The sequence below is a fragment of the Megalobrama amblycephala genome, linkage group LG1 (assembly GCF_018812025.1).
Source record: "Megalobrama amblycephala isolate DHTTF-2021 linkage group LG1, ASM1881202v1, whole genome shotgun sequence".
Lineage (NCBI taxonomy): Eukaryota > Metazoa > Chordata > Actinopteri > Cypriniformes > Xenocyprididae > Megalobrama > Megalobrama amblycephala.
Window position 1 is genome coordinate 55,856,525 of NC_063044.1, and position 22,006 is coordinate 55,878,530.

Genomic DNA, 22,006 nt, shown 5'->3' on the forward strand with positions numbered 1-22,006 from the left:
TTAAAATGCTTTTATTTTTTTTCCACATCTATCTACACTCCATAATGACAAAGCCAGATTTTTGATAAATTTGCAATGACATTTGAAATTTAGCTCAGCTTCATCCTATTTCCCTGCATCATCTTCTTTGAGGTGTAAATCTGTGGAAAAATTCAATTGATTGGACATTATTTGGAAATACACTTATGTCTATAAGGTCTAACAGCTGAAAGTGCATATATAAATTCAGCTTTGTCATTTTAAAATATATTAAAATAATAATATCAATAATAATAATAATATTAATAATAATAAACAGTTATTTTAAATTGCATTTTTTTCGCTATATATATATATATATATATATATATATATATATATATATATATATATATATATATATATATATATAAATTTTGTTTTTGTTTTTTCTGAATTTTAATAAAATAATTGCAGATATGGTGAGCATTTAGAGATTTCTTTCCAGAAACATTAAAATATCTTAATTATTCCAAATGTTTGACCAGTATGTAGCCTACTTCCTGTGGGAAGGTTCGTCTGGTTCCAATCGGTGAGTTCTTCTTTTCGAACGATTCATTAGAAGAATCTCATAAGAGTCATTTGCTCGTGAATCAAACTAAACTGCGCGACGTGTAGTCAGTTAATCGATTCTTCGTGAATAGAAAATTTGATTTGTTTAGCCTTTCCCACGATAAGAGAAAGACGTGTTTCTCGCCATTATATTGTATTGAATTCAGAATGCAATCTCTGATAAAATATGATTTCTTCTGCCGTGTCGGCCTGTTCATCTGACCAAAAATATCGCGCAGCTTCAACGCAGAAGTAAACTTGACAGACATATCAATGTAACTGTCTCTTGTGTAAGGATAAGTGACTATTTTTTCTTTTGCATCTATGGAAAAGGTAACTGCATGCAGATATGGAACATCATACAGGTGAGTAACGTTAAATAATAAATTAATTTTTGAGTTTGAGAACTGTTCCTTCAAGAAAAGATTTTCCTAGCAGTTTAAAGGTGCAATATGTAATATTTTTGCTGTAAAATATCCAAAAACCACTAGGCCAGTGTTATATATTTTGTTCACTTGAGTACTTACAATATCCAAAATGTTTCCAACTATTTGTAAATCATGAGAAAATTGCAATTTTAACCAAGGCTCCAGGACGTGTGAGGAGTCGCCTGTCAATTGCGTCATACCCGCGTTACCCTCGGTTTCCGGTTTTATTTTGTAGAAACCATGGAAACACCAAAGATGCTCTAATATTTACATGTTTTAACAGACAAGGGAACAACTGTTTTGATATATTTATAGACAGAAAATTAATTGTTGTTATATAGCTCAACACGTTTAGTCTTTTTTTTTTTCGATTTACCATGCTTTACCATTCCTCAGAGAAAAACACCATTTTGTGAAGTAGCTAACACAACATAGTCAGATACAGCTTTATTTTTAGTAACAGTAATACATAATTTCCTCCATCATACAATGCATTTTAAAATTAATTGCATGCCATTTATCAACACAAGCCATCCAGTATATGATATTCTAAAATCTTACTGCAGTGTGTAACAGTGTCTCACAGCAGCCGCCGAGCAAACGCACAGAGTAACGTTATAACATCATTTTCATCACACTCAAATGTATCTAATATAATAAACAGAGCTGCGTTACCTCATACTAATGACCGGAGAAGCGGCGCCGGCGATTGTGACATAATAAAAGCTCCGCTGCTCGTGAGGCGTGTGTTGCGCAATTGCTCCAGCGGCCTCGTTCAGCTCCCACAACACTCGGTCCTGCTCTGCTTCATACTACAGTAACGTGAATAATTGCATCCATGATCATGATTTCTTCCCGAGTCCAATCCCTATTCTTTTGCACCGGCCGTTGATGCAAAGACCACATGTCCCAAGATTCCACGCTCAAACTTGGCGTCATCAAGCTACGCCTTTGTTTTGAATAGGCTTCTAGCGACCTCTAGCGGACAAAATTATTACATACTGCACCTTTAAGATCTTAATTTTTTCAGATTTTAATTTGCCTACCTGTTCCTTATACCTAATATAAGATTTTAGAAAATTGTGCTGGTAATAATAATAATAGCACTGTGCCTTTTATTTTAGAGTATTGCTCCTCACAAATCCCTCGGGTCAGCCCGTGTTCATTCACATACTCAGCTGTCATCTATCTTTAAAGACACACATTCCTTAGAGTCGATTATTGTTTGGCCCACATCTCACCCTTTGTTTATGCTGTCTGCTCTTGTTATGAAATCTTTCAGCTGTGTCAGAGCCCTACATGCCTCTCATGTTAATATTAGCCTACAGTTCTCAATGCTCACGTTTTATTTTGTCAGACAGGAGCCCGCATCAGATCCGTGGGCCAGCTTGGAGATTTCTCCTTGTGCATTATGAGAAAGTGGCATGTCTGTTAAAGGATTAGTTCTCCCAAAAATGAATTTCTGTCATTAATTACTCACCCTCATGTCGTTACACGCCCGTAAGACCTTCGTTCATCTTCAGAACACAAATTAAGATATTTTTGATAAAATCTGATGGCTCAGTGAGGCCTCCATTGACAGCAAGAAAATTAACACTTTCAGTGCCCAGAAAGCTACTAAAGACATATTTAAAACAGTCCATGTGACTACAGTAGTTCAACCTTAATGTTCTGAAGTGACGAGAATACTTTTTGTGCACCAAAAAACAAAATAACGACTTTATTCAACAATATCTAGTGATGGACGATTTTAAAACACTGCTTCATGAAGCTTCAAAGCTTTACGAATCTTTTGTTTCAAATCAGTGGTTCGGAGCGTTTATCAAACTGCCAAAGTCACGTGAACCATTGAAATTTCAAAATGTTTCGAAACATTTATGACGTACGTAACAAAGCCTCATTTACTGAAATCACGTGACTTTGGCAGTTTGAATTTTCATTTTTGGGTGAACTAACCCTTTAAATTTATCATGAAACTGCTGCGATAGTGTTTCCTTTCGTATATCTGAGTGAAACGGCTTCTCGAACAAGAAAAAATGTAGGACGGGACTTGATTTTGTTCATCGGGAATTGATTGGTTGGTTGTGGTTTGCTATAGTTGGACCTAAGTGACAGATTGTCCCACCCTCACACCAGTAAACAGAGTTATCACTGCAAGAGGGAGAAGTTATTTTGATTAAAGATTATGAGGGCCCACGTTTTAAAACAAAAAGATGTGCACAGATGAATCATTTCTTATAAATACTGCAACATTCCATAAAAAATAAGAATTGTCAATTTTGATTTTGTGTTAACTTTAAAGGGTCAGTTTACCCCAAAATTAAAATTCTGTCATTAAATACTCACCCTCATGTCGTTCCACACCAGTAAGACTTTTGTTCTTCGGAACACAAATGAAGATCTTTTTGATGACAGAATGCTTTCAGATTTCCTTCCATAGACTGCCTTAATTTGCAACTGAAACTTTTGACATTGAACCAGGAAGAAATCTAACAGTAGAGCCAGTGGCACAACAATTATATGTAATATTAGACCTCTCTGATATAGTATGATGTGTGTGTGTGTAGCATTGAGGCCTGGGATATCCATGAGACAATAAACATGCTGGAGCAGTGCCTCAGTGATGCACGTGACACAATGCGGCAGCTGGCTGGCTGACTTCAAGGCCACACTGGAGCAGGAGGCCAATTCATTGTTTACAGACCTGGAGCGCTGCACGGGCTTGTACAGGAGTTCTCCCTGTGCACCCCACCAGGTGTAAGATTCATTCAAATTTCTAAGCACAACGGACATATATGCAAGGGTGCACAATAGATTTGGTTTGAACATTGAGGAAATTGAAGAGCAAACCATTTTAACAGGGTCACGGGGCATTCTTCCTCATTAGAGTTATTTATTTGTTTACTTATTTATTTTTACAAAATTATCTTTTCTGATCCACACTTGCAAAGTTAGTTGAAACCACACAACTGTAGTTAAGTAATAGTCAACATTTATTGGTTGCATAGAACATGTTAGGTATTTTATATTATTTAAGCATCTGGAACCTTATCAGTTTGACAAATTTTACTTCAAAGTAGAGATGCACTGATACTAAATTTCTCCGTTGATCATTCAGAATGATATCTGCCAATACCAATAGTTTGATTTTCTTGAGGAAAAAAAATCTTTCCCAACTAATGATATAAACAGGGAACCCTCTCATTTGGTACATTACTAAAATATTACAGGTTAAAATTAACATCAGAGCCCAAACTATTATATTTAACTGCTATTTGCAGTATAATAGAAATAAAATAAAACTGAAATATTTGTTTACAACACAGTTGCATATAAGGTGGTTTTCATAAACACTTGTCATTATGATTTTTTTTTTCAAACATAAGTATATATTTAACAGTAAAAAGCTCCTCTCTAGTGTTTTTTTTATAGCTAACTAATGAACATCGGATAGCTTTCCTGAGGTAAATGTCAACGTTAAGTGACATTGTTCACAAGCTGTTTTTTGACGTCTTTCCACAGTTGAAACACTAATTGAGATATTTTTTATGAAATATGAGAGATTTTTGCTTCTCCATTAAAAGTCCAGAACATTCAAAAAGCTTCATCTTAAAAGATCTTAAAAGAAATCCGTATAAATTGAGCAGTTTAATCCAGGTCTTCTGAAGAGACACGATCGCTTTATATAGTGAACAGATTTAATTTAGGCTTTATTTACATATAAACACTGATCAGAGAACATACATAGAGCACTCAAATATGGTAAACAGAAGCTCAGCCGTACTTGCTTAACACGTGAGAATCAATGAGGTTTGTTCTTGTGCGTCAAGCCAGTACAGTTGATCTTCTGCTTACCATACAAGTTCACTGATCAATGTTTATATGTGATTACAATCCTAAATTAAATCTGTTCATCATATAAAGCTGCCATGTCTCTGCCATGTCTCTGAGCGCTCTGTCCATCTGGATCAGTTCATTCCACAACTGTTAGGGTGTCTCAGCCAGCTTCCTCTTTATGAATTTGATAGATTTTTTTCAAACAATGATGTATGACCCGTTTCCAACGGCAATACAAAGCAGCACATGCGTGACATGCAAACCACCCCTAAAGACTGCCAGCTCTTCACATCCATTCAGCATCTCATGCATGCAAATTCTGGCCTGTTTTGGACAATCAAAGGGACTACTCTTGTCATTTAGTTCCCCCTCTTCACCTTGCTGCACTATTTGTTACTGTGTGGAACAGAGATTTAGAGTTGTGAGTGATTGCAGTCTAGTCCCTTGATTAAATTTATAATTAAGTAATAATTATATTTTATATATATATATATATATATATATATATATATATATATATATATATATATATATACATTTATTATTATTTATTTATATATTAAATTGATTGCAAAAAATTATATATATTTTTTAAATGAAGTTTAGATTACGCTGATTGATTCAGCTTCAGGAGAAGCAAATACCATTGCCTTAAAAGGTTTTTATACATAATTGAGAATCTTTACTTACGGAACTGTTTGCAACCTATTTTATTTTGTAATTCGTCTGGTATTGATTAGATCTTGGAGAATGGGCATTACATACCAGAATGAAACCAGACTGAATGTAAGATTCCTGAAAAAATATCTAAATAGTTTTTTTTGGCCTATTGGTTAACATTATCTAATAGTCTACGTGGCCTAAGTGACGTCAGTGGAAAAGTTGTTTCAGAGGAAGAGTTAGGAAGTTAGTACATTTTGATTAGATACAAAGACTTTTTCTTTGGAATATCATTCACAAATGAATTCACAGTAAGACCAAGAACATGCAGGAAAATAAATTTGTCACGATTGACTTCATGTTGATTTAAGAAACCATTTTTCTGAACTGATCACATTACTCCTGTTTGTGTTACGGCTTGTTTTATTTGCCAGCATTCTTGAAAGTAAAGCTAGTTTCTGTTTGGAGAAGATAAATGTGTTTTCATCCAGTTTGTTTGCACAGTAATACTGACACATAGTGCCTGTTGTGTCAGCAGGGAGCCGTCCATTGAACCTTGTCCAAGATCCTGTACTGAAGCTCCATCATTAGCAAGGTGTCATTCAATCTTAGTTTACTGAAAGAAAATGACTCCTATTTGACTGAGTTCTGGAACGTCAACCTGTAACAAAAGGAATAGCAAGCTCATTTCTAAATATATTAGCTCAATTTATTCTCAGTTGGTGAAATCATGAAATTCCAAGATGTTTGTGAGGGTTTTTTGCACTGAGGCTGAAGCAAATTTGGCATGTAGGAATGTGTGGGTGCCAGGATGGAAAATGCTGTGTATGTGATCCCTAACACTGCAGTCCCTCTCTTATATGTAAACTGTATGGTCAGACCAAATTTAACCCAATAAACTCTACAGGTCAGGTGTCTGAGGTCAAACTAGCTATGTATGGCAAGTCACCATGACCAACAAGCCAATTGGCCTTGTGACATTGCAACCACCATTTACGACACAGTTGCTCCAGGAAAACACTCAACCCTGAACAGTTGCGAGGAAGGAAGAGAGCTTTCTATTTTTGTTGCTCTTTGACCAGTATAAACTGAATCCATTCCTAGCAAAGGAAAGATCTAGACATGCATTTCCTTACAATGCCAGCCACGCATAGTTCCTTTGAATAGTGCGGCAGGGATGTTGTATGCTGGGCTACTAGATCATTAGTCACATTGAAGGAGGCAGCAGTAGATGTTCGTCTCAGGGGAGGATTGCCTGCAATGACCTCAAACCACTGTGCAAACACACTCATGGCTTACAAATCACATCCTCAATAGACCTCTGCCGATTGATTTTTATTGCCACATATGAAGAGTGTGGCAGACATTCTTCACAGAGTCAATGGTAGCTGAATGCTGATTAATTGAAGGTGTGTTAGATGTTTGCTTGCGGTGTAATTCAACCCTGGAATAGTCTAACCAGTGAGAGATGTTCAATGATGCCATAAGTTTTACAAGTCAATCAGGAGTGTGTGCAGTTGTTCAGAATTGAATTGAGAATACCTTTCAAATTCTAGTTCAGTTCTGAAATTTTAAATCAATTTAGCAAGCAAACAGGATGTAGAATTTGAATTAGAATTTATGAAGGTAGAAGTAATAAAATTGAAGACAATTAGAACTACTGCTAGTGAAGTCGTAAATGTTGTAAATGGCAACTCTACGATTTTCTATTTAATGTAGATGAGACTGAGACTAGTTGTCACTTCTTTTACTCCACTGAATATATTTCATGTTCTTTTTTTTTTTTAAACTTACATACACTATTTGTGTGGATGCTTACCTTAGCCTTGGCTACAAAAAACAAACAAACTATAACCACTGTTATTTACCAGAAAAAAATATTTCATGCATATCTAGACAATTTGCCCTGATTTGAGATAACATAATGCTGATTTTCCTGTCAGTTAATTTGCCTCATATTTAAAGTTGACGAAGCACGTACACTTTAAGTTTAAACAATTTGTGTGTGTGTGTGTTTTAACAGCTACAGCAAAAACACAATGATAAGATGATTTTAGTTTGGAGATCAGAATTAAGGGATAGTGACGGCACCCACTGACTTCCATTATATGAATCACCGAGGACCACGGTTTCAGCTAAAAATCTTCTTTACTGTTGGATGGCGAATAGGGTGAGGGTGGGTGAATAAATTAACAGCAAATATTAATTTTTCAATGAACTATCTTGTTAAAGTTTGAACCAGAGTGGTTGAACTAGGTAAACCAATACTAGAGAAAACACATTTGTGTAATTTTCTTTTGATGCAGTGTAGTTATCATAAGGCCTATTTTTCATGAGTTAACTGTCAGGGCCCTATTTTAACGATCTATGCGCATGGTCTAAAGTGCATATATGTCAATGGCGCAGTCTATTTCAGTTGCCTCAAAATAGCAATGCACCAACAATGCGCCTGAACACACCTCGTTTTCAGACCAGCACACCCATGGACGAACAAATGGGCTCAAATGCATTTGCTATTTAAACAACATGGTGCAGGATGTGAAAATGATAACTGCGTCGGGCTGAAACTTGCAAAAAACACTTGTGTTGCGCCTGGGTGCATGATAGGGCCCTCAGTGTCATTGATTATGGAGGAAGAACTTAATTTCCCAGAATGATCTAATTTGTCCTTATTTAGACTACACTCTAAAAAATGTTGGGTTAAAAACAACCGAAGTTGGGTTGAAAATGGACAAACCCAGCGATTGGGTTGTTTTAACCCAGCGGTAGGGTTAAATGTTTGCCCAACCTGCTGGGTTGTTTTATTTAATTCAACTATTGTTTAAAAAATACTGTATTGCTTAATTAAAATTAACCCAAAGTATGTTGGAAATGAACATTTATTAATGTTCAATGAGTAATTATTAAACAATAAACATTTATTAAATTGCTTATTAATAAATGTATATTAATAAACTATTAAACTATTAAATTTATATTAATAAAATATTAAAGCTTATTAATAAACATTCACCTTTTGTCTATTATTGTTGCCTCTAATTGCATCTGGTTTTTAATTTCTAATAACTATTTTGGGTTCATTTTAAGATAGCCATATAGCAATTTTTAAACAATAGTTGGTTTAAATAAAACTACCCAGCAGGTTGGGCAAACATTTAACCCAACCGCTGGGTTAAAACAACCCAATCGCTGGGTTTGTCCATTTTCAACCCAACTTGGGTTGTTTTTAACCCAGCACTTTTTAGAGTGTAGTTCTCTTCCATTTTCTTGGGTTGAACTAATGAAATTCTGCTATTGTATGACTGTTTTTAATTTCTTTGCAATGCAATTCATTCCTCTTCCTGTCATTCCAATTGAAATTCAACTTCAATTGAATCGTGACCAATTCATTTCAAATTCTAATTTGTGAATTGACTAACTTATGTTCTTATAAATGTTGCTCAACCCAGGTGGTCATCCATCTGAGATAGGGCCAAGTCTACTTCAATTGACTGTAGGTTTATTGTCTCATTATTTATTGACGTTATTGAGGTCTGTTGATTCAGAAGGTGTGGTCTCAAATCAATGGTCAGAAGCACACATAATCTGTTGAGCTGCTGGCACAAGGACAACTGCTCCAACAACAGACAGGAACTACACTCTGTTCAGATGTTTGGGCACAATTAGAGATCTTTTATAAATCTTTCATTCATATTCATCAGAAAGTCCACTTTTGTCTTCATTTCCTTCCACTTCCTCAGGGCTACGAGAGCTCTTGAGCTTAATCAGAACAGGGAGAAAGCAATTCATTCTGCTTATGCCAGTGTGAAAGAGGAGCCTCTGTCTTGAGGCTGGAGAGCTCTTGACTCATCTGCTCAAATGCTCTCCTGTGGGTCACACGTTTTTAAACAAATGAACGAAAGATGAAATGCAAATTGCATGGAAAACGTGTCCTGCAAATAAATGTTGTGCTGTTCACAGCTATTGATGGGACTGGAAAAGTGTAGGAGGGAGTGTTAGAACTGGTTTTACTGCTGACACACTAGAGCTTTTTTACCCCCATTCCCCCCTGAGCAAATGGGCGGTGTCTCCACGCTGTACACTATATGGACAGAGCTTAGAGTTTAAGACCAGCTCAGGTTCTCAGCAGGAATCATAAAAGAGAAGGATCTTACTGCCTCGATTGTTTAAGTTTTGGATGAGGTTATGTTTTACACTGACTCTGGACACATTCAGATATATTTGAATGTTGTAACACCACTGACATAAAAATTACTTTTTGTAAATTATTAAAAACAATTCATCCTGTACTATTCCAGTATTAAATGTATAAAATAATTTATACATAATATTAAATAATTATTAATTAATTTTTTTTATTATTGTGATACTACATTTTACAACTTTTTTTAATTTTATTTTTTTTAACCAGAAAATTGGAAAACAAATGGAAACATGCATATACTTTCAAAATTAAAATAACTGTAAATATTCATTTTATTCTCAAATATACTATTCTGAATTACAATTAAAAAGCATTTTAATGTATATGAATTTCTATAGGAATTGTGTACATTGTTTTTTGCCATCTAAAAGGAGTGACGTCATATTCAATGAAGTTTTGCATATATGGTAAATTACCAGCACATAAGGAAACAAACAATCTTGTTGCTTTTAAAAAGTTCAGCTACATGTTGTAGTCCAAGCTACTTCAGCCCCCCAGGGTTTTACTGCTGTACTTCTCCACCTGTGTCCTGGTCATCACCCACAGCATTCTTCCCAAAACAGCCTGCAGCTTCTGACCTTCCTCCTTTGCACTTTGTCACCCTGGCTGCTCAAAAATCCTGATTATCAGGCCATATGGTTTGTTCACACTTGCATTAAGGAACACACAAGCTAAGAATATATGGATATGATTCATTAGAGCTGTTTGAAATGTGAATGATCACTTTTATAAAAATTAACCACTACATTTTAGGTAAGCCTTGTGCTCACCGGGACGATTATCACGCATGCTTATCGCCAGCGTTTTTCGAGACGTTTTTTGACGCGTCTTTGTGTTCATACTCATGCGATTTTCACTGCCGATGTGCCGAGTGAATGTGCAAATTCACTCCCTGACAGTATATGGTGCTTGTGCTTAGTGCAAGTGAACGGTTGTGCAAATAAACATATTTATGAATTAGACATTCTAAATAATATTTCTTGAATGTAAATAAAACAATAAAAATACAGATAAAATATGGCATATATGGCATAAAGATGAGGAGATGGCAGTTGGAAATGGTAGTGCAAATAAGTCACAATGACAGAATGCAAATAAACATATTTATGAAATAGACATTCTCAACTATATTTCATGAATGTTAAAAACAACAATAAAAATACAGAAATAAAATGGCATATAATACACATCTATTGGTGTGGCCAAGAACTGGCAGAGCACCCATAGTTTGTAGGGGTCTTTTTTTCGTCTACTTACTTCCTCTTCGTTGTTGTCTTCTTAGGGATCAATGTGTGCTCGGCAAGAACGTTTTGTGCTTAAGTGCCACCAAGTCATGTTTTACTGTAACTTCAGCAGCTCCAGGAACGTGAACAAAAGTACCTATCTCATCGGTCGGCCAGTTTTTAACACGTGTGTCAAACCTAAAAAACGAACCTGAGGTTTTTTTTTTTTTTTTTAAATAATCGTCCCAGTGTGCACAAGCCTTTAAGACATTTTTATACAAATATATATATTGTTTTTTTTTAACAAACCAGCCTAACATAGCAACATCTCTGCCTAATGAGGTTCAACCAATGATGTGACATTGGGGGCATAACTATCTGTCCATGACTAATGCGAGATGGGGAGGAGTGTTTAGGGAACCTGTTTGAAAACAGTCATTGTTCTTGCAATTAAAAAAAAAAAAGACTTAACTTCAGCCTTAACTTGGAGATGGTTTGTTGTTCCAAAACTTATATTTGACAATAGTGATAAGTACATTGGAAGGATGATAGACTGTACACTATAAACAAAGAAATAAATAATCCACTCAATGGGCTCTGATCTGACATTAGTCTGCATAAGTGTACACCAGATTCCCGATGCATGAAATGGAATACTTGTTCCATTTATCCTTTCTCATTAGGCAGAGATCTGAAGCACAATGCTAGACCAGTTCAGAGGGTTTAGAGAGGCCACGGTAGGGACTCCCTAGTCTTTGGCTCCACCTTATTCTGCGCTGTTTGGCAGTCAGCCTGCTGTTTCACAGCTGTCTGGATCTCCAGAGTTTCCACATCACTGCACTGACTGAGCCAGAAGCATCCAGGCATCCAGCACAAATTCTGAGCACATAAACCTGCTATGTCTGATCGAAACCAGAAACTTTTTAATTGTAAACAAAGCATAGAGATGATGGGTGTAACTTTTTGATAAGCAAAAGATGGGCTGACCAACATCGCAACATTGAGTTAACCAGTGGTCTGATTTTGGGGCGGGACTGTCTGTTTGTTAGACCAGTGCTAGATGGCAGTTCTATTTGGTGATGCTAGTTATGCAGAAATTACACACTTTACCTTTAACTCACTGCAACAGTATTTTATTTTATTTTGACACCTACACTGTAAAAAAGAATTGTTGTTTTAACTTAAAAAAAAAAGGATTAGTTCACTTTCAAATGAAAATTAGCCCAAGCTTTACTCCCCTCAAATATCCTGACGCATCCAAGCTTTACAATGGCACAACAGGGGTCACTAGTATGACCTGAAGAAAGTGCCTCCACATGGCTCTGGGGGGTTAATAAAGGCCTTCTGAAGCGAAATGATGCGTTTGTGTAAAAAGAAACTCCATATTTAACAAGTTATGAAGTAAAATATCTAGCTTCTGTCAGACCGCCTTCTGTACAAAGAAAGTGTAAACTCTTGCAGTTCAAAAAGCTTACGCTACATCCTATGCCTTCCCTATTCAACTTATGGAAAAAGTGTAACTGACGCGCCGCCAGTCTTGAATACGGAAGGTAGTCTAGTGGAAGCTCGATATTTTACTTTATAACTTGTTAAATATGGATATTTTTTTTACACAAACACATCGCTTCAGAAGGCCTTTATTAACCCCTGGAGCCATGTGGAGTACGTTTATGATGGATGGATGTAGATGGAAACCCTTTCTTCAGCTCATACGCGTTGATCCCGTTCACTGCCATTATAAAGCTCAGACTGAAATATCTTAGATTGTGTTCATCAGAAAGAAGAAAGTCATATACGGCTTGAGGGTGAGTAAAGCTTGGGGTCATTTTCATTTGAAAGTGAACTAAAAAAAGTAAGTTACCTGATTGCCTTAATTTTGAGTTCATTGAAATTAAAAATTTCAGTTAATACAATGAAGGCGATTAGTTTAATCAACAGAATCTCAAAATATTATGTTATCTGAACCACATTAATTATTGAAGTTGATTTGACAAAAGAAAAAATGTTGTGATAAAAAAATCATGAAAATCTTAACATGCTGTAACTTTTACTGCAATATCTTGCAGTTTAACAGCCTTTTTTAAAGGCCTAATGGTAAATACACATTTTACTGCGTTAAACTTTCTTTATTACATCCCTCTGTGCTCGGATAATTTTGTCAACAAAAGTATACATGGCTGAAATGTGCAAGACAGGCAGATAAGAACCAGTTTTCACCTGCATGACATGATCAAGTAGGAATTGTTTGTGTACATATGTTTTGAACAGCATAAATGTGGGCTGTGTGTAAAAGCGGCTCATAGGCATTTCTCTTGGCAGTGCTTTCAAAAGTTGTATTTCTGCTGTCTTTAATTGAACAATGGAACTTCAGAACCCATAGTGAATGTAAATATAGCATGAGCAAAGTTTGCCTGCTCTGTAATCACTGCAGAGTATGACAGCTGAGCGACAAAAGAGGAACGCATTGACTGAAGAGCAGTGGAGGAGTTTGCATGCTTGGAAACTCTTCCTTCTAGAATGGAATTTTGCATTGTTACATATTGAGTTTTCAAAATTTTGGAACTAGGGTAAACTTAAAGGATTAGTCCACTTTTAAATACACTTTTCCTGATAAATTTACTCACCCCCTTGTCATCCAAGATGTTCATGTCTTTCTTTCGTCAGTCGAAAAGAAATGAAGGTTTTTGAGGAAAACATTCCAGGATTATTCTCCTTATAGTGTATTTCAATGGCTACCAACAGGTTGAAGGTCAAAATTACAGTTTCAGTGCAGCTTCAAGGGCTTTAAACGATACCAGATGAGTAATAAGGGTCTTATCTAGCGATACGATCGGTCATTTTCGAAAAAAATACAACCGTTTATGCTTTATAAACAAAATATCGCCTTGAACGTACTTTCCGCTTCCACATTCTTCATAACGCTTACGCTGAATGTTCTACGCCTTCCCTATTCAACTTACGGAAAAAAACGAAACTGGCGCCGCGTTCGTTCCGTAAGTAGAATAGGGAAAGCGTAGGACATTCAGCGTAAGCGTTATGAAGAAATCCTGGAATGTTTTCCTCAAAAACCTTCATTTCTTTTCGACTGACGAAAGAAAGACATGAACATCTTGGATGACATGGGGGTGAGTAAATTTATCAGGAAAAGTGTATTTAAAAGTGGACTAATCCTTTAAAAGATACAAGTCTGAAGTTGTAAATGAGCACAATCATTGAGTGAGACTGACAAGATTTGTTTTTCCATGACAAATCCAATACAGTACTTTGTACAGGCATCCAAGGAATTGTCTGAAACCCCCATGGATGATAAAGGCTGCAATAGATGTTAACTTCGGTAGAGTCGGTAGAATCTATTTTGAGTTATTTTAATGTCAAAAAAGAAATCTAGAAAGTGTTAACATGGTTATTCTCACATATTTTGTTATTTAATTGACCTACTGACTTAAAAATAGTGGAGAATCTTAAATATATCTTCATTACTTTACATCATAATATTAAATGTAGAAAATTCAGAAAACTTTTGAATCTCTGATTTTCAGTTTGGAATCTCACTATACATTTTTACAATTTACTAGTGATGGTGAATCATTTTCCTGTTAATTAGGGTTAACCTTATTAAAGTTTGTCTACAAAATTTACTGTAGTAGTTCATAAATTTCCCCAAGTTTGAGATCAGATAAAAATATATTTGGTCTTTTTTGTTGAGAAGCTGCATTTCCTGTAAAAGCAACAGCTATTTACAGAAAGAAAAAGAGTTTTAAAATGTACCACACCATTTTTAAGCACTGTTGTCCAATCAGTCCGGTCTTAGTCTGGATCAGAGTCAGTGAACCCATAAAGTCAACTTGCTTAGATCTCATACACACACTCAGGAAACCCAGGGAGCCAGAATCCTGGGGATGTAATGCAAAAGGGAGGAGCACACAGGAAATGAAAAGACACAAATATTTGCAGATGGCTGCAGATGGCATAAAACAATGCTGTATATCAGTATGACCCTGTTACATAATAAATATGTGCAGAGGAACTACAAATACAGTTGTAGCTAAACAGTTCTTATCTGTTGATATATATATGTACTGTACTTAACTATAGGCATATATCTGGATAACCATCTGTATGTCCACAGAAGCAAAAGAACAAGGGAGAGGTAGCTGAGCATTCAGTGGCTGAATTTGGGGGCGAAGCTGTTGGATTTAACAGTTTCCTTTGTGAGTAAATCTCCTCGCCCCACTCTTCCTGCTGCTGGCCTCATTCTCAGTTCCCGCCAGCAACAGGCTAAGACTTTCCTCTGCACTCTTGGTCTTCTTCAACACCACAGAGAACCACATATAGACACACACAAAAGCCACCAACCAAATCTGTCACACTCTCCTTCGAGAGCACGTGAGAATGAAAGGAAAAATAGATGCACGAGACATTTTAAGCGGGCTGTTTTAGGACAAATGACATGTGATGTTGACTTCTGAAGTCTTAAACCTTTTCCAGATTCAAAAGGAAGCATTCCACAAAGAATTCAGTACATAATGTCAACACCTAATGCTTCCAGAAAAGCTTCCCCTCCCTCCCTTCCTCAGCACAGCACAACACGTATTGAGTTCCAGACCACACCCAACCAGAGTTCTGGGCAGTTCAGGATTTTGGAGAGGAGGAGCGCACACTTTTTCTTCATTTCACTACTACTACGTTTACCCTGCAGTCACGTTCACGCTTGCATCACTTCGTCTCCACATCTGGCTGCCCTTTCCAGACTATACAATATTTGACCCTTCAGGCTTCTCTACAGCGGTGAGTGTGAATCATAATTAACTTTTTCTGCATGCAAACAGTTTTTAGGTGAGTGATGAAACTCTTAGAGAGGATCACAGCATCTGTGATGTCTAGAAAATACTGGCTGGAGTCAGTAGACAGTTAATTTATTGCTGTCTACAAGGTTTTATTTGTGTGTTTGAGAGTTTATAGCCTTTTAAACTGAAGAGAGGAAAGTTTGTGAGGAAAGGGGCGTTGGCGGTGATGCTTCACTGGTGAATCACTCGCTTATACTTATTACTAGACTTTACTTAATATTCTTAGACATGTTTTGTTTACTTGTAATCTTTTTTAATTCTGCTTTGAACCAATGAAGAGAATCTAGTTTGACTTTAGTTTTTACATCAGAAAATAAAAACTATGTTTGGAAAAAAAACATTAATTCTACACATAAATCTTTAGCATTTGTTCTCATGTTTGGCGGTTGTGCGTTTTAAAATTGTTTAGAGTGAAGAACCACTAACTTTGTCTCCCATATCGCCCCCTGGTGAAAGCATTTTATCTGTCAACATAGTCAATATTCAATTAACAATCATGTTCCAGTTAAAAGATGTTGTAGATGAAAAACAGATGTAGATGTTACGAAAAAGATGTATATTAGATGTAGAGGGTGTGATGTTTTGTGCTTTACAAGACCAAGTGTTGTTCTTGAGGTGGTTCTACGACATGTTTTGCATGTCTGATTAATTTTGCACGTGTGGCATTTTATCTCACTCAGTTTAGTTTGTGCAAGACAGATAGTCGCAGTGCTTTCTTGGTGGCACATTCCAGCGTGTTGCTCGTGGGACTGTTTTGGGGGTGGGGAGTGAGAAGTGTGTTCATGAGGTGCAGACGTTTTCACTGGACTGGATTTCCGGATGCCCGTCTGCTCTGCTATTACAACACACACACAGCCGCAGTGAGTGCCATAATTCAAACCGACCCATCAAAAGCCAAACCGCTCTAAGAAAGGATATATGCACAAGCCTTTAAAACACAGTGTGATGTATAGTCTGGCCACCATGAAAACTCATATCCACGGTTATTTGAAACATATTTATCATTCTACACACAGTTTGTGTGGGAGTCCAACCTATCCATACATCACCCATGCCACAACTCTGTTGTGGTGGCCATTTCGCACCAACTCCCCTGTTGAGAGTCTGTATTGGATGATTTGGACAGTGATGGCTTTTTTCCATGTATTAATTTTCCATGCTGCAATAGTAAGAGATTTTTCCAGTCGTTTATTGACTAAGTTGTTTCCAACCTCAGTTTTTTTTTTCTCTTTTGTTTTGGGTCTCTGATTGATCTAACTGATGACACTCAGAAATGTGCTGCTCACAGGGCTTTCAAGAGAATAGGTGGCGGGTTTTGTTTGCGGATGGGCTGCTTCATTAGAATGTGTGCTGTCAGTGTTTGGATCAGGAAATGCCTCTCCCTTTGGCTGAGCCTAAGCACTGGACACGTTTTTTTTTCGCACGTCAAGCTCAGAGTGACCATGAGGCTACAGTAATTCTTCCATAGTCATAGATTTGGAGGGGGCGTGTTTGTGAGACTGAATTCTCCTCCTTAATCATGTATCTTTAGCATGAAAAAGAGTTTAGCATTAAATGCTGATAGTTAAATAAACTTTAATCTTGAATCAATAACTGACTCAGAACGCATTGTGACTAAAAATCCATCTGAATATAAGCATAACACAGTATTGCAAAGCAAAAAGCTTTTAAAACATTGGACTGTGTATCCATTTATATTTTCCTGATTTGATTCAGTTTGGTTTGATTGATTTGATCATTTTAGTGTATTTCAGTTATACACTGTAAAAAATTATTGTGTTTTTAACGGTAAAAGACTGCAAAAATTCTACAGTGAATAAATTGGTTTACAGAAAGTTTCCGTACTATATACGTTGAATAACCGTAATGTAATTTTACAGTAATATACCGTTAAATTTACAGTTTTTGGAAGTGAAAAATAACAAGTCATTGTATAATTTACACCGAAAAAAATAAATAAAACATAATCTAAAATGTTGCTACTGTATTTTACGGTAAATTTCTGGCAACCACAGCTGCTGTTTTTGTTTTGTTTTTTTTTTTTCCCATAAATTTAACAGATCTTTTTTACAGTGTGTAAAATAAACAGTTATGAACCAGAATTATTACAATATAAACCTTTTAAATTAAGTACTGTACTGAACTGTAAAATAGACAGTAAACTAAGTGCTGTCCCGTAAAACCTAAAATGTTGCTACCGTATTTTTTTTTTTTTTTTTGGTAAAGTTCTGTCAACCACAGCTGCTGTTTTTTTGTTTACCGTAAATTTTAAAGGTTTTTTTTTTTTTTTTTTTTTATACAGCACAATTTCACTTTTGTTTGTGTTCGAAAGACATTATTGCTCTGCTAATGCTGTGAATTATACATGGAAAAAGTTTCAGAGTGATGATTCAAACTTTTTAAGAGATTATTTAAGAGAATCGGCTCATTAGTCATTCCTTTTGGGAATCATGGTACATTGGTCACTCTGTATGTTTTATATTCACTCATAAGAGTCATTTGTTGGTGAATCATGCAGAATTAGTCTCTCTGTGTTTTTGATTTATTAAAAAGAATCTCATAAGGGATTCTGCCTCATAAGTCTTTCTGCCATTATTTTGTGCTAAGCACAAGCACTTTTTTTATGCATCATTCAATACAGACTGCAAACTCATTAATAATAACACATGTAAAATGTGTTGTACATCGTCCACAAACATAATAAGCATTTAAGGTACATGAAGATGAAAATGTGCTGCGACTCCTATTAGTCCTACCTTATTATATGTTCAAATAAAACACCATATGATTCTGAACTTTAGTTCAAGGGAGACTATAAGGGACTGGGAGATGGCGCTTATTGCTTCAGCAAAACTATGAGAAAGAATTTCAGATAGTTTAATCTTGCCATGAGAATCGGCTCATTTTGAGTATACGGTAGATAGTATCAGATTATTGGAGAGTTCTCTGGAAAATAATGTGGTGAAATGAGAAAGAAAAAGTGAAGCAGTCCACGAAAAGATGTTTCTATTGACTTAAGGCTTTGTAATCTTTATTTGTTTTCACCAATTACAGAAAGAATAACACTGAAACTCATTCTTCTCCAGTCATAGGCTGAATCCTGGGTCACTGCTGTGTCACAGACAAAGTAGCTTGGAAAATGTGTGAATCGTAAAACCAGTCTTTGAGTCTGGGATGTCATTGTGTGTTTGCATGTTTTTGGGATTGAGACAATGAATTGCACATGTGTTGCTGTGGATTTTGGTAGCCAAGTGTGCACAGGGGTGACATTTCTCAAGCTTACGCATAGCCACGTTAGCATATGAAAAACTCTACAAGGAGGTCTTACCTGAGATACCAGTTTTACCAGAGACCCAGACCAGTTTTGAACACAAGAACAACACCATGTTAAGCATGAGAGGAGAAATAAACAGACATGTATCTCTTTTACAGACATGTATTTAGAGATGAGCGGGGGATTTGCTCATATGTGTGGGATTTGTTCAATTTTCAGTCAGAAACTGCATTTTATAGTCATTTGGAGAATTAAAGGGTGCCTGAGTAAAGCAATAATTTTCATGTTAATGCCAATTATCAATAACCTATACTAAAACCTATACTATTTTCTCTAAGGAAAGACAAAAAGCAATGTGTTTTTCACTGTCTAATCAATTTTTTTTTTTTTTTAAGTACTGAAAAGTATAGTGTAATATAGTGAAAAAAATCCCTGATTTTGAATCCCAGATTTTTTAATGTGTTTTCAGACTCCTGGATAATGTATAGTAGCATACATTTTTCCGCGTTTGGCACAATACTGTTCAAAAGTTTAGCGTCAGTAAGATTGGTTTGGAAAGAACTCTTTTATGTGGCAAGGATGCATTAAATTGATCAAAAGTGACAGTAAAACTTTACATTTTTTTTCAAATACATGGTGACAAGAGAAGAGACTGTGGTTTTAGCACACTTAAGATTTAAAACTTGCTGCTAAGTGCACTGGACGCAACACGAAGCTCTTTTGGGAGTAACAAGAGTCCTCTCTTCATCCCTGCTTAAAGATCAAAGGAGCTACTGAGAATATGGACAGTGTGTAAATGCATTAAACATGGGCGTCCTGAATCTCAGCGAGAGAGGTTGTCTGGATGTAGCCGCTGGGTTTCGGCAGCGTGTCTTTTGACAGATCCATGTGGGAGCCGTTACTCACGCTGGCGGCGTGTCATCAGTGGAATGTGATGTGAAAACAGGGCCTGCGGCACCCGAGCACCATTGCTCTGCGGTAGAGCCATAGATGAAAGCCTATCAGCACCCAGTGCAGACTTTCAACCCAGCAGGCTATCCGAGGGCCGAATGGGACCCGACCGTGTGTGAATGAGGCTCCTCCTGAGATCAGCTGCAGCAGGAACACATGTGCCTTGCCAAAATACACTCCTTCTACAAAATGAGGAATCCCTTGTGCCAAAACTGCCTGGTATGGTGTTGAAATATCTGTGGAGAACCTCAGGGTTGTGTAATAGAGACCTTAAGGCTTCGTAAAAGTAGCGTTCACACTGTGCACATCATTCTTGCTGGGAGTTTGTTTCCTTTTTCCTTTCCTTTTTTTTGTGTCCAGAAGTACTTTGCTGGGCGGGGCTTATAATGCTTCATAGATGATACACAAAACCAAGCTTTGTTTGTTCTGTACATTTAACTTCATTTCAGGCAGCCTGCCAAAGGCAGCAATTCTGGCTTTTGTGTTTTCTCCAAAAATAAGCCTTGTGTTCTCATTCAGTTCACAAGCACCAGTGGTGCTGCAGGGGCTGAACAGTGAGGAAAAAATGATCAGAGATGTCAGTAACAGATCTCGGCGGGTGTTCAGAGCTGCATAATTTAATTTCCTGCATCACTGTATGTAAGGTGCAGTTGTTAATTTGAGGAGCTATTTCTATCTGAACTGACTCAAAAATGACTCTCTTATTTTAAGTGTGGTTTGGTGTAGTGAGTTTATTTGACATATTAAGTATTATTTTTAAATTAAACCACAATAAAAACAGGTAATTTAGAGGTTGGCATTAAATGCAAATTCTCTGTTTTTAAATGCTTCTTATTGATCTTATTTATTAATGCATATGCTTCATTTTTTAACATTTTAAACAAAAGTTCAACAAAAGGGTCTTCCAGTGAAACAATAGACTTCTCTCTGGTTTCATATTCCAGATTTCTCCATTCATTTTTCCTGCTTAAACCCTGCCCTTTTCTTACAATGACTGAAATCTCACATTCAGCAGTTGCATAAACATAGCAAATATGTTAAGACTGTGTCTTAAGTACTAGTATGACCAACTAGTAATTAGTCAAGGGCAATCAGTGTTACTTTTTGGTTTCAAATTATACTAATCTACGTTTTTATGTACTTGACTTGAAACAGTCTTAAAGAAAAAAATGTGATTAACTTGTAAGACTAGTCTTAGCAGTTTATGCAACCGGTCCCTCAGGATCTGCCTCCATCCACTCAACAACCGATGGATAAAACCAATCCCCCGTACCTCATTTTTGTCTACTCGATACTTATGTTTTCTTTAAGAAAACTTTAAAGGATTAGTCCACTTTTAAATACACTATTCCTGATAAATTTACTCACCCCCATGTCATCCAAGATGTTCATGTCTTTCTTTCATCAGTTGAAAAGAAATGAAGGTTTTTGAGGAAAATATTCCAGGATTATTCTCCTTATAGTGGATGTCAATGGCTACCAACAGGTTGAAGGTCAAAATTACAGCTTCAGTGTAGCTTCAAAGGGCTTTAAACGATACCAGATGAGGAATAAGGGTCGCTCATTTTCGTATATGCTTTATAAACAAAATATCGCCTTGAACGTACTTTCCGCTTCTACTTACAAAAAAAAAACGAAACTGGCGACGCATTTGTGCGCCGATATTTTGTTTATAAAGTATATACGGTTGTATTTTTTTTTAAATGACCGATCGTTTCACTAGATAAGACCCTTATTCCTCGTCTGGTATCGTTTAAAGCCCTTTGAAGCTGCACTGAAACTGTAATTTGGACTTTCAACCTGTTGGTAGCCATTGAAATCCACTGTAAGGAGAATAATCCTGGAATGTTTTCCTCAAAAACGACTGACGAAAGAAAGACATGAACATCTTGGATGACATGGGGGTGAGTAAATTTATAAGGAAAAGTGTATTTAATAGTGGACTAATCCTTTAAGACATGACATTTTAGGTTAGCTGGCAAAACATCTTTACATACTACTATTATGGCTTT

At 36.4% G+C, this 22,006-nt stretch overlaps 1 protein-coding gene across 2 annotated transcripts in view; it reads left to right on the forward strand.

The window, feature by feature from the left end:
* The first annotated feature begins 633 nt into the window (after positions 1 to 633).
* emp2 (epithelial membrane protein 2) overlaps positions 634 to 22,006 on the forward strand; it is a 38,546-nt gene continuing 17,173 nt past the window's right edge. The window contains exon 1 of one of the 2 annotated variants that reach the window (XM_048202796.1): positions 634 to 935. The gene's annotated coding sequence lies outside the window, so the exon portion shown is untranslated. Of the gene's footprint in view, positions 936 to 15,539; positions 15,711 to 22,006 lie in introns of those variants that run through there. The other variant, XM_048202787.1, reaches the window with a different exon arrangement.